Below are 12558 nucleotides of genomic sequence, written 5' to 3'. Positions count from 1 at the left end.
AACAGGCAGCTCCATTAATGCAGCTGTCTCGCCCTGTGCTGTTATCAGCTTGGCTCATCTCAGCAAGACCTCTGCAGCCTCCCCGGAATTTCTGGCAGATACTATCACTTCCTAGATATAATACATTACCCTTTAATAAATTASTATGTGCCTAACTTTAATGACCCAGGGAAAAGTAATCTTTAAATTGATGGTATCCTTTTAAAAGAATTTAACCAAAGATAAGTCTTATGTAAATTGCACAATGTGTTAGTTATATCCACCTTGAAATGACTGAACAGGCTGCCTCCAGCTTGTGGGAGATTCACATTTTTTAAAGACACAGTATAGGGAATGACAGTTCCAACCTTCCCCTTTCATTGCTCCATATACCACCAGGGRTGTTTGGGTTCACATCCCCTCTCTGGGCTATTTTGTTGCTGTGCAATTTAAAAAAACGTAATTTTGGAGTTATGTACTGTAAATTTACTTACTGCTGCACAAACAGCACTGCCCATTTCAGGGCCATAAAATTGCCCTCAGTCCCAGCGTGGGACTCACATGAGCCCTGCTCCTGGCACAGTTTGGCCCTGACTGTGAAGAAAGCTCATTACAGATCCCATTCCRTGTATCCACGTAAATTTGTCAACCAGTAACTGGCAGAATGGTGCTTCAGGAACAGAGTATTCCCTCACTATGTCTGTTTAGTTTGCTAGAACCTATGAAGGAGTTTAATTTTTCATACCCTTCATTAAAAGAGACCACAGGGAGGACAAATGAGCAAGCAGAGCCATAAATCCATTACAGATGTGTGGAGTTTTCTTTGGGGGCTCGAGTCAGAACTGATTTGGCTGGAGCTGTCTGACACTCGCACTGTGGYGTGGCTGTTGCACAGAGGGATTTCTCCTGGGACACACAGGGAAGGGCACAGAGTGTGCAGGCACAAGGYAGATACCAAGGGTACCTGATTGTACCTGCAGACTTTTCCAGTCCAGAGGAAAGCAGGGATTTTCTCTCAACAGCTTTGAAAACTAAGGCTGGTCTGGGGGATTTCTGTGTCTACACAAATTAGGAAGATGGAAAYACATAAATTCACTTGGCAGGAAGCACAGGGTTTTGCTGATACTCCAAGAGTTTTCTCACACTATACTGAGTGAAAACCATTTCCATCACATTCCCAGGTGATGGTCTCCATGAGCCTGCCATGTAATAAAGCAAATCACAGTGTGCTTGGGCTCTGAAAACCACTACTAAGCCCTGAAGAAAGAGTATAGAAGATGAAACTGAAGGCCAATGTGACACTCACACAGAGCCCCCAGAAAACAAGACCTGTCAGTGTCACACATTGACCAGGGGCTCTCAGTACAGGCCCCTCTCCACATCCCTCAAGCCCTTGGCTTTTCTCTCATGTATTTACACCACAGGTCCCTGACCTCTCTTCTTTGGGACCATGCCAGGCACAGCTATTTGTCCTGGTGCACAATGGCCCCATGGGCTGTACCTGCTCCAAGGGGGCACAGATCAGCAGAATGACCCACAGGACACCCACAGGAACACAGCCCTGCTCCTCAACATCCCCTTTGGATGCGGTCTGTCAGGGCAGACATCTCCCATGGGATGACCAACACCAGCATTCTTTCACCTACTTGGAAAATAAATACCATGAGAAAACAAATTAAAAAGGAATACTTACTCAGATTTGAGACCTGCCCTCTCTCAGTGGAGGTCCATGGTACCACACATTAAATRAGAATCTTCTGAGAACCTCTTTCTTTTCCATGGAAGAGATGCCAGGCTAGTCCTGAGGTTACTGGGTCTTGTGGCTATCTGTTTGCATGAGGTGGGAAGGGGATGTGTTTAAAAAAAAAAAATCAGAACAGTCCCAGATGTTTCATGGTAGCATTTCTGAAATAAAGCATTGATTTTTTCAGAACAATGTTTGTTTTTTTATTTTTTTCATGGTTATGATTACTTTGAAKTTTATAAACACTTAACACTGGAAAAGAAAAGAACACCCCTCATTTACCACAGAATTATTTAGATCCTTGTTTTCATTATGAGCGTCTTTGGCACAGCTTATGAAAGATGAAATATTTACAAAGTGAAAGGCATAAAGAGGTGCATGACTTTGGCAAATCTTCCCCAAAAGAGATGGAAACATTGTTTTAGGAAGGGTGCCTTTGGATGAAAGAAAAAACAAAAATAAATGATGATAAAAGAAAACAAAAGCAATTTCACAGCAGGGTTTAACTGGCAAAAACCAAACAGGAACATCTTAACCCTCTCATTACTAAGAAACAAAACTCTGTCTAAACCAAATTTTCCTTATAGTCAGCCTGTCCCTCTCTATGTGTTCCAAGTAACAATGCTCTTTTATTACTCTCTCATTTTTCAGTCTACAGAAACTATTTTTGCTCACCCCAAATACCTCTTATTTCACTGCCTGCCTCTGTAAGGGRAGCTGAGCTGGAGCAGACAAGCAGCTGGAGCTGCTAACAGGGAGGATTTGGGGGACATTTGTCAGAAAATATCTGTTAGTCAATCTAACAACATGTATTTCAACACAACTTCTGTCAGTGCTCCTCAGGTGTGATGTGCTTAAAATCAGAGAACCTCAAAGAGCAGCAAGAAGCCAGAGCATGGGGTTTCAGAGCCAGGTTAACGTACCCTTCCTCAAAGGAAGAAGTCAAGAATTTCTTCATGGAAAGGATGGTTAAGCACTGGAAGGGGCTGCCCAGGGAGGTGGTGGAGTCTCCATCCCTGGAGGTGTTCAAGAACTCGATGGAGCACTCAGTGCTTTGGTTTAATTGACAAGGTGGGGATGGGTCAGAGGTCAGACTCCATGGTCCTGGAGGTCTTTTCCAGGATCCTGTGATTCTATTAAAGAGCAGAAGCAAAACGGGGCATCTGCCCCTTAATCATTGATGTGAACCAGACCGCTGGCTTGGCAGGGAAATTAAGGCAGGATGAGGCAAGRGGGAACCAATTGCACCCCAACAGACATGACAGGCAGAGTCAAAAAGARCCCTGCTTTCCTCTTGTCCTTCCCTGAGGAATGGAGATGCAAACCTCAGCACTCATGTTAGACATTTCACTATTCTGTAGGAGAAGAAATTTGTTGACATCTCTAAAATATTCCCTGGACCTTCTGGAATACCAATTCTCACCTGAATGTAGGCAAGAGCCTCTTCTGAACTGGGAGATGTGCACAGCACTCCTGAGATAGRCCTGGATCAGCTGCCTTATCTGAGTGCAAAGGGCTTATCATTACTTTACAAGCKGTGTTTGTAAAGGGCTGATAAACAGAATGATTATCTTACAGCAGCTTGGCTCTTCCTTTGTTTCTGTCTTTGGCTGAAAGGCTGGGTAATTAGCTGAGAAACCCTCTTCTGCTACAATACCTATAAAGACAGTCTTATTCAAGACCTGTTTTTCAGCTTCCCTTAGCATTTCAAACCTCACACCTCTGCCGTTTGCACAAACAGGTCTGAAAACAAATTAAAACTGACCAAGAACAAAAGATCAGTTTCATCTCTTTATTTAGGCATGACACAAACCCAGTGACATGAAAAAGCAAACAAACAGCAGAAGTCAGGGACAGGTCAGAAAAACAAAGAGATTAGAGGTTACTTGCAATTGCTTGAAAGAATAAAAATTGGCCTAAATGAATTTACTGCGTGTTTTCAGCTTTCCTGTTTGCCTTTCCTTACTGAGCAGACCCTTGAAAGCAGCTTGGAGCTGTGATTTTACAGCAGTGAGGAAAAATACATCCAGTCAGTGTCGGAGGGCTGTGCCTGTATCCCTTAAACCTCCTGTGCCCACACTTACATGGAAAGTTTTAGTGAACAAATTAAATTATATCTTTGTATTGGAAATTTCTACCATGTCATGTTAACAGATTCCTTTTACAGCTGAGTTCCTCAGAAAATCATCAATAATATTAACAATTTTGTTGGCTTTTGACCAGCTAGATACTAGCATTTTTCCTGCCATTTAGCATTACAGCCTGTATTCTGTTTTTACACCATTTTCATTCCCTTTTGAGGAATTATGCTGGTGGGCTGTGTGACATAAAAGATATAATAATAAAAAAAATGGWACATCAATAATCAGATTTCAAGGAAATTCACTTACATAGCAGACTACCAGGCAAATGTAGGTACTTAAAAAAACAAACAGAGCCATTCTCTCTAAAGCTATTACTTTCTCTCTTCTTCTGCTTCCTCTAATAAGAAATTAAAATCCATCATGTTCAGGACATTGGAATATTCATCATTCTGTTCACTGGAGAGTTGTTCTTCAGGAGCAGTGGGGAAAAAAAAAAAAAGGAAACCAATGTTCATTATTTTCTTGGTATWCAAAATTAAAGACCAGATCCTCATTCAGTACAAATACTTACAGGTTTTTCTTTGCAGCAGTGCCGAGAATGCAGCCCTGGACCCAAAATGAAAATTACCCTTTTTCATTATAGTTATGAACATGGATATTTTCAGAAGTTTTGCAGTTATATTTTTCACATAAGAGCATGATATTTTCTCTTGGGCAAAACCAGATTATTGTAGATCAGAGCTCTCATGTGGATTTACAGCCAGAAGGTGCCACTTGCCTTTAACCACCAGCAGACAGCCTCARAAGGAAAATTCCCTCCCACCAGAACTCTGCTCTTCTTTCTCACAGGAGTGCCCCAGGGGATCTGTGTACTCTAAGATGACTGCACCCCTCTCCTCACCACAAAGGAYCTTAGATAATCACCACCACCATAGAATATGGGCAGCAACAATCCCTGTTCTGACACCCCTCTGCAGCTTACCAGACCTTCCCAGTTCAAAAAGATGTGGAGCCACAAAAAGGGAACTGGCTGAGCCAGAATGGGCTTGGGACTCAGCAAAACAGCTGCTCTAAATAAACAACTGCCCTAAAATACTTCCCTATTGTAGAAAAAAAAATGCATTTGGTTCAGATTATTTCCCAGAAAAGGAAATTATCTTGCCCTGATGTCAGGTTGAACCTGAGTTTACACCAGCACTGTTCCAGCTATCCAGGACTGGCTTGGGTATCACTCCAGSACTCTCCAGTTGTTCCCGTGGGCATTATGCATACCTAAGGCTGAGGGTGAGGCTCTCTCTGGTATCAGGATGCTGGAAAATGCACCTTCCTTTAGATCCTGTGAGACTGAGTGTTGGCTGTGCAGAAAACAGCTGGTGGGAAGAAACGCCAATCTCTGCTGTCTCCTGGGCCAGCAAACATCAGCCCAGATGTGGGCAATGTGAACACACAACCTGGTTGTGACCCCACAGCCATGACTGCTCATCAGTGCTCCCAGTGCAGGGTGCCCCAAGGAGAACAATGAATCAGGGTGTTACACAACAAATTTGTAGGATTTGTGGCTRGGGGAAGAACACAAGGCACCAACCAATACTGGGAATGCCCCACCTTGATTCATCAGTGAATTCTCTGCTCCCAACAGATATTAGAAGCCCAGACACATGACTGTAAAAGTTTAATACATAAAACCCTAATCCAGCAAGGATGTGCATAGATCTGTAAAAAAAATGTGTGGTTGTGGATGAAGCACCACACAGGCTTACAAGACTTCTGAAGATTCTGCCCTTAAATAAAAAGATACTATGTAAAAGGAAAAGCAKGGTCAAGAAAAGCAGCAGGAAGAAAATTTTAATCCCAGTAACAGCCAGTTTATAATGCAAATATCYGAAACTTACTCTCAAACCTGTCTTTGCCAATTTCTTTGCTCTTTTTCAGTTTGAAGTAGACAATAAATGAAACTCCTCAGAAACAGAGGGCCCGATGAGGGCCAACAGGTAAAACCAGGAGAAAGCTTTTCACAACTCTGATTTCCAATAACTTACTTGTAAGGCATAGAACTACCCAATTATCATAAAACAGTCATCCAATTTGTTTCTCTGTGGGGAAGCTTGGCTTGCTCAGGTCATAAGGATCAGGAAATTAGTTCTTTGTTGAAAGAGGGTACCTTGCCCTCTCATGTTTCCCAACCTACCACAAAAGCAAGGAGTGAGACTGAGAAAAAGACTTTACAAAACAACAGGGAGACTGTTTTTGACAAAGAAATGAATCTGCTGWGCTCACATCAAATACAGACTTTGCAAGGCAAAGCACCAATTTCTGCTGCAACAGATTTTCTTGGGCAGACTAAAATTTCGCTTACAAAGTTTCTGGAGGTGCGGTCAAATCTTAGTGTTTATTTACAAGTTTTCCCAAAAAATCCCTGAGAAGTAAAAAAATATATACATTTTTTTTGTTCCCATGCAAACTTCTTAATATGAAAACTCAGCAGCAATACTTTATTCTGCATTGGGGTTTTTTTCTCCATTTTGATGTGTGTTTTTGAAAGCCCTCTAGGCATCTATTTGCATTTTCCCAAAGCTTTGGAGATCTGGCCCTAACTTACTTATGAAAATGGGGCTTGAGCTCTGGAACTACTGAGGTRTTTTTTTTAAATTTTGCACTCTTTGTATTTTAAAGTATATTAGACTTGATTTTGCTGCTTCAGGGGACAGGTAATTCCTACAATTTTCAATGGAGACCAAGTACTGAGCAGCAGGAAAAATGGAGGGTCTAGAATTTATTGACGAGGGCAAAATATGAAAGGGATTTGATGTTTCTTTTTATGTRTATAAAATGTGTGCAYAAYAGAAAAATAAGCATGTGTTTTGGCACACTTTTGCCAKCTTTACAGAAGAATAAAAACAAAACCCTGATTTACAAACTGAAAGGAATGTAGTTATAAATGTATTTAAATATATTGCTTATGAGCCATATCTTACACTGGAAGTGATAAYTGTCCTCAGTCAAAAGCAACAGTACTACGCTAGGCCCTTTAAATATTCCTGGTTTGTGAATTCCATGGAAGGATATCCTAGTGTCTTAAACTTTTGCATCACATCTGGAGAGAGAGAGGCTTCCTCTATGTTTTACAGGAAAAACAAAACCAAAACACCCAACTCAAAGAAACATTGGAATTACAAAGATTTTACAACTTTTCTGTGTATTATAAAAGAATATTCTTGTCTAAATGTCCTTGATCAGAGAAGGGCACAGATTTCCAGACACCCAGCAAATTAACTCCTGCATTAAATATTATACCTGTTTCAAGGGCACATTTCCAGTTTCCTAAATTAAAATCTTCTTCTTGTCATTCCCTACCAGTTAAGTCAACTATTTTTGTCCCTGTCATTGGATTTCTTTTAAGGTGTGAGGGTTATTTTTTTTAATACTGAGCCAACTCTTCAACAGAAGATTCATTTCAGATAGTTTGATCTTCAGACGATTTCTCAGTCCTTGGTTGGTGCAATAGTTCTGCCACCATCTAGGTTGTCCAGGAAAGAGAGATGCAAGTTCCCATAGTGATATTAATTTGTTTTAGCTGATATCTGCTCACTTTCTCAGAGCCACAGTACATCATTTTCCCTCATCTGAATTGCTTGAGATTTATATTGGTATTCCTTTCCAGGATTTGACAAAAAGGTGATGCAAAGTACTTGCATAAAACTTAACAGGTAAGGCATTTTTGTTGCCATTGTCTTAAAATTAAACATCTAAAGACTGATACTGGTAAATTCTCCCCTCTTATCATATGATATTTACATGTCATCTCCTCTTATTTGCATTTTGGTTTTAGAACTGTCAAGGTTCAAATCCTTCTTGCGTTTCTTTGTAACCATGACAACTACAAACTTACTTTTTTTCTCTAATGAAAGCCAAGACTCTTGTGCAATGATCTACACAGAGCAGAACTTGAATAAAATATACTTTAAAAACTACATTTTATAGTCAACCATGCCGGATAACTATTGATTCAAACAGGCCTTTAAAACCTGGTTTAAAGGTGTTCATCCAAATTTTGTAAACTTATGGCCAACGCACAAGGGTGAGATCTGATAGTGATGTTTCACTCCTTTATAGCATTCCCCCACTGTAATCTTCAACATTTTCCTCTAACTTGACTGAACTGAGCTATCTCTTAAGGAAGAAGATGACTTTCTATTAATCAAAGCAAAYCAGAGGAAAAAAGTCATTTGTTGATGAACAGAGAGAACCAGGTTCACCCGATTCCCATTTCTGTGCAATAAACAGAAGAGCCACACTCATGAATAATGAGTCTCTTGCTTGCCAGAACTATCCCTGAATATATTCGTGCTTAGGCTGCACCCATGAACTGGGAGAGTTATGCTGGTACTGACAACAAAAATAAGATTGCTCTGGTTACTTATTCAAGGCTGGTTCCCTAGTTAATGTGAGTTAACATTCATGACCAGGTTAGAAAGATAARGGGGAGGAATTTGGTTTGGGATTCATTTTTGAGCTAATTTGGATYTCTTCCATGGAGTTGAGTCTTAAAATCTGCAGTCTCTGCGAGTATCCAGAATCTGCTGTGTGAAACAGAAATAGAACCTATTTCCCATCTTAGAATATCTGTCTTTTGAATTTCAACCATTTGAAGACATAAATTGCATTTTTCTGTATATCGAATGCAGCACATCACTCACACTCAATGCACAGAAAGGCAAGACCTGGAAAACACAGAGCAAAAACAACCAGGAAATATTGCTCTTCAGGCTACAAGAAATAAATATTAACTGAAAAGAAAAACAAAACTAAGAAGAAGGAGTTTGAAGAATACACTCAAATTTTAATCTGATGTTTGTTTGCTTCCCAAGAATATCAGACAGCAGCTCTATTAAAAAAAAAAAAAAAAAAAAAAAAAAAAAAAAAAAAAAAAAAAAAAAAGAAGCACAACCTCTTCAAACGTTCATTTTACAGTTCATTTTACACCATTGGACATAAATTAACCCCACTCTAAATTAGTTTGTTTTTTTCTATTTATTATCAGCTCAGATTTATTTGCTATGGACCAAATTCAGCAAAGTACTTAAGCAGATGCCTAACTTTGATCATGCAAGCAGTCCCGCTGAGACTATTCACATGCTCAAATATATGTACAGAGTCAAATAATTTGCTGGATCCAGCCCTACTTTTCCTCAAAAAAGCATTTGCAGAGACASAGTTGTTCTATTCCAACCATGAAGAGCTCCTTGCAAATCCATGACGGTGAAAGCTGCAGTGATCACTTGCAACGGGTCACACAGAGCTGTTTCTGTTCTCAATGAGCCAAATTTTATAGTCTGGATTAAATCTAAAGAGCCCACTGAGACACTGGATTTCTCAAGGTGAAATGACAGTGGAAAAGGCAGTGGTAGTCACAGATAGATCAAGGAGAGGAGGAAATTAAGGAACCTCAGAAACACTCTCTTCCTGGATTTTGGTCAAAAAGGCATAATTCTTGGAAAACTTACACAACCAAAAAAAGCACGTGGGCCTACTTTCTCYTTTTTGTGCTCATTAAGAACATATGTGCAAGACTCTGCATGGGTGTGGCTGTGTGTGTAAGGAATTCCCTGGGCAACACTCAACCCTGGAATCCAAAGGGCACCTTACTCCTTTCCTGGGATACTTTAATTACCCCTTTGCCAAAAACAAAGCAGGATCTTTATGGGAGATCTGCTTTCCTACAGATCTGAAAACTTCTCTGGCTAGATCCTCAAGATCTGCACATGTAAAGATGCTCCTCACTGTGTTACTAAATCAGAGTCCTTGCCATCCTCCAGCAAAGTGCAGGAGATCGATTGACTGAAGGTGAATGTGACAAGAATTATTGAGGATTACATTAAAAGTAACAAAGTTAAGAAGTGATKGGGGTGGGCACCAGGGGTGAAGAAYTGTCACARCAGAGTCATCCTGCATCAGCACGAAGCCCTGCCCTCGGCTGGTACAATTTACCACCATTCCATACTATTTTCCTGAACAACTTTCTGGGGAAACAAGGCATCTYGTTCTTTCACAAAAGAGCAGCTGCACTGCTATGTTACATAAGGGAGGTATTTGTACAATTTTAGCCCTATTTCATGGCTAGATTTGATCCTGACTTCCCCYCTTTTTGCTTAAATGACCACTGTCATCTTCCCTGTCATAGCCTTGCTCAAATTTTTGGTCAAATTTATGCAATCCAAGCAACATAGAAATTTTATTTTCTCTTTTTGCCACCACCTCACCTTCCAAAATAGTTACATTTTTGTTGTACAAAATGACTCTTGAAAATGTATTAGGCACCCTCCCTGGACATCCTGGCTTATCAACGTGCACAAAAATGACTCTAAAAAATTCACAAACATTATTCTTAAGCAGCACTAGTATGTTCCCTTTGGTGACTTCATAACTAAATTTAAGAAGGGAAATAGGAAAAATTAAGACATTAAAATATTAAAATGCCAGTGCTCAGCCAGCAAGTCAAACACTACACCAACACTGAGCATAAACATTTTATGCCTTGTGCATCTGCTGAACATTCAGAAATCTCTTAATTTTGGCCATTAATTTCTGCTCTCCAAAAGAGTGTTTTTCATTCACTRAACTTTCTCACCGGAAATTACATAGAAAGTGTATAAAAATTATTTGTTGGGCTTGAGAAACTAATTGGTGAGTGAACTTCGAATAGRAAACACAATGTTTGATGTTGTGGCCCCCGGGTCTGCTGAACACCTGGAGCGGGCAAACAATACAAACTCAATGACTTATCAAGTACTTGTTTGCAGTAAACCATTAACTCCTTCAAAAAGGCTTTTCTCCTCCTAACAATAATTTCCCAGATCATATAGCTTCAACAGCTTCCCAGATCACTCTCTCCTTAAGAGTCCCTGAGAAGCCTGAATTTTGGGAAAAGATTTTCCATGAACTTTACAGCTCCTGTTGTGTTTACAGGCTTCATAAAATCAAAAAGGAAGCAGTGGTATATCCTGAGAACAGCAGTCTTTGGGACCTTGACAGSAATATTTGGTTAAATATTTTGCAACAACCAATCTACCTAGAAAGCACATCAAATTTTTAGGATGTTGTCTGACATTCTTGAAAGTCATAGTAAAAAATGCCTGGTGCAAACAAATCTCATCTGGTAGAATGCAGAACCGGTCATCAGCACCATTCCTTTCCCCCGTGGTTATAGGGAGTGTTGTTTTTTTAAAGTTTCTTAAGCTGAGTGTGTGTGTGCAGACCACATAAAGCACATGGGTCCCCAACAATAACCTTGATTTTTACAACCACACCTAATTTCGTTATGTTTAAGGCCTGCTTAGCACCTCTTCCTGTAAAAGAGGATAAAAATGCCTAGACAAAGAAAAAAGTGACATCCTTCTGAAGACTTTTTCAGCAGGAACTTTGCAGGTGTGCTTACAAAAGATCTGCTTAGCGGTATGAAGCCGTGAAGAAAGATGTGATCATAACCCAAGATCCAGACCTACTAGACATATTTGTAGAAACATTTCCATCCCTAAATCTCTCAAAGATTTGTTTCTATCTAAATTGAAGTTATTCACATGGTCTTGAAAATGTCTTCTGTGTAGCACCAACACAGAGTTGCAAGGAAGGAAAACCCTGCTCTCTGAAGGACCAGGAATTCAAAAAACCACCACCATAAAAACACTTTGCAATGGTCAAAACCCACAAGAGAACTAGTGGCAACACAAGCAACATAAAAAAGTTCTCTTGATGAGACCTCTTTAAATGTCCAGCGCATCCTGGACACAGCACAGGCAATTTTGGGAAGGCCACAAACGCAGGAAAAAGCTGGGAATGACTGCTGCTGCTCTACTGCTGCAGCTGCTGGGAACTGAGTGCAGACCCTGCGCCAATGTTTGCAGTCAGTGAAAAATGCCTGTGCATCACAACGCTGAAGTTCATTTCCAAATAGGCTTCGGATTTTTTTTCTTTTTTTTTTAATGACAATTTTTCCTATTCCAGGCTGCRTAAGGGCAAAACTGATTAACAGTTCATACTCAAAACTTTTTGCCCCAAACAGCCGCCCGCAGTCTTCGCTGCTCTGAGGTTTACGACTTTTTTTTCTGCAGGGAATTTTCCATCATCAAAATCCAAATCAGAAATAACACAGAACACTCCCTGCCGGCTTCCCGCATCCCGGTTAAAACAAGCACCAAAGGCATTCTTGCTTCTTCCAGAAACAATGGTGGGGGGGGAGCCCCAAATCTCGGGAAAAACACCAGAATAACCCGAGGTGTCCGGCGCGGCCGGGGCTCGCTKTGGAGCGGAGCTGTGCCCCGGCGGCGGAGAGCGGCGGACGCGGGCGGCCCCGAGCTCCCACCGCCCCCCGGTGCCGGGCACCGCTCCGAGGGGCTCCGTTCAGGCGGGGCTGCAGCGCCTGAGGCTGCCGAGGCGGCGGCTCCCGGTGCCGGGCACCGCTCCGAGCGGCTCCATTCGGGCGGGGCCGCAGCGCCTCCGCCTCCCGAGGCTCCCGGTGCGGGCGGCGGGAGGAGCGGCCGGGGACGGGACCAGGGCGCGGGGGGCCGCGGGCGGCTGCGGCTTTAAGAGCTCCCACAATGCCGTGCTGGCGCCCCAGTTCCGTTACATGTCTCCCCCGGTGAAGGGGAGCGAGGGAGCGGCAGGAAGGAGGCGGAGGACGCCCCCCTCCCCTCACACACGCCCGCCCACCCCCGCGCGGCGGGGCCGCGGCCGGGGCCGGGGGAGGAGCGGGGC

Source organism: Malurus melanocephalus, unplaced genomic scaffold, assembly GCF_030028575.1.
Source record: "Malurus melanocephalus ecotype Western Australia unplaced genomic scaffold, MMel_1.1 scaffold_128, whole genome shotgun sequence".
Lineage (NCBI taxonomy): Eukaryota > Metazoa > Chordata > Aves > Passeriformes > Maluridae > Malurus > Malurus melanocephalus.
The sequence above is the reverse complement of the archived record's forward strand: the minus strand, read 5'-3'. Positions refer to the sequence as shown.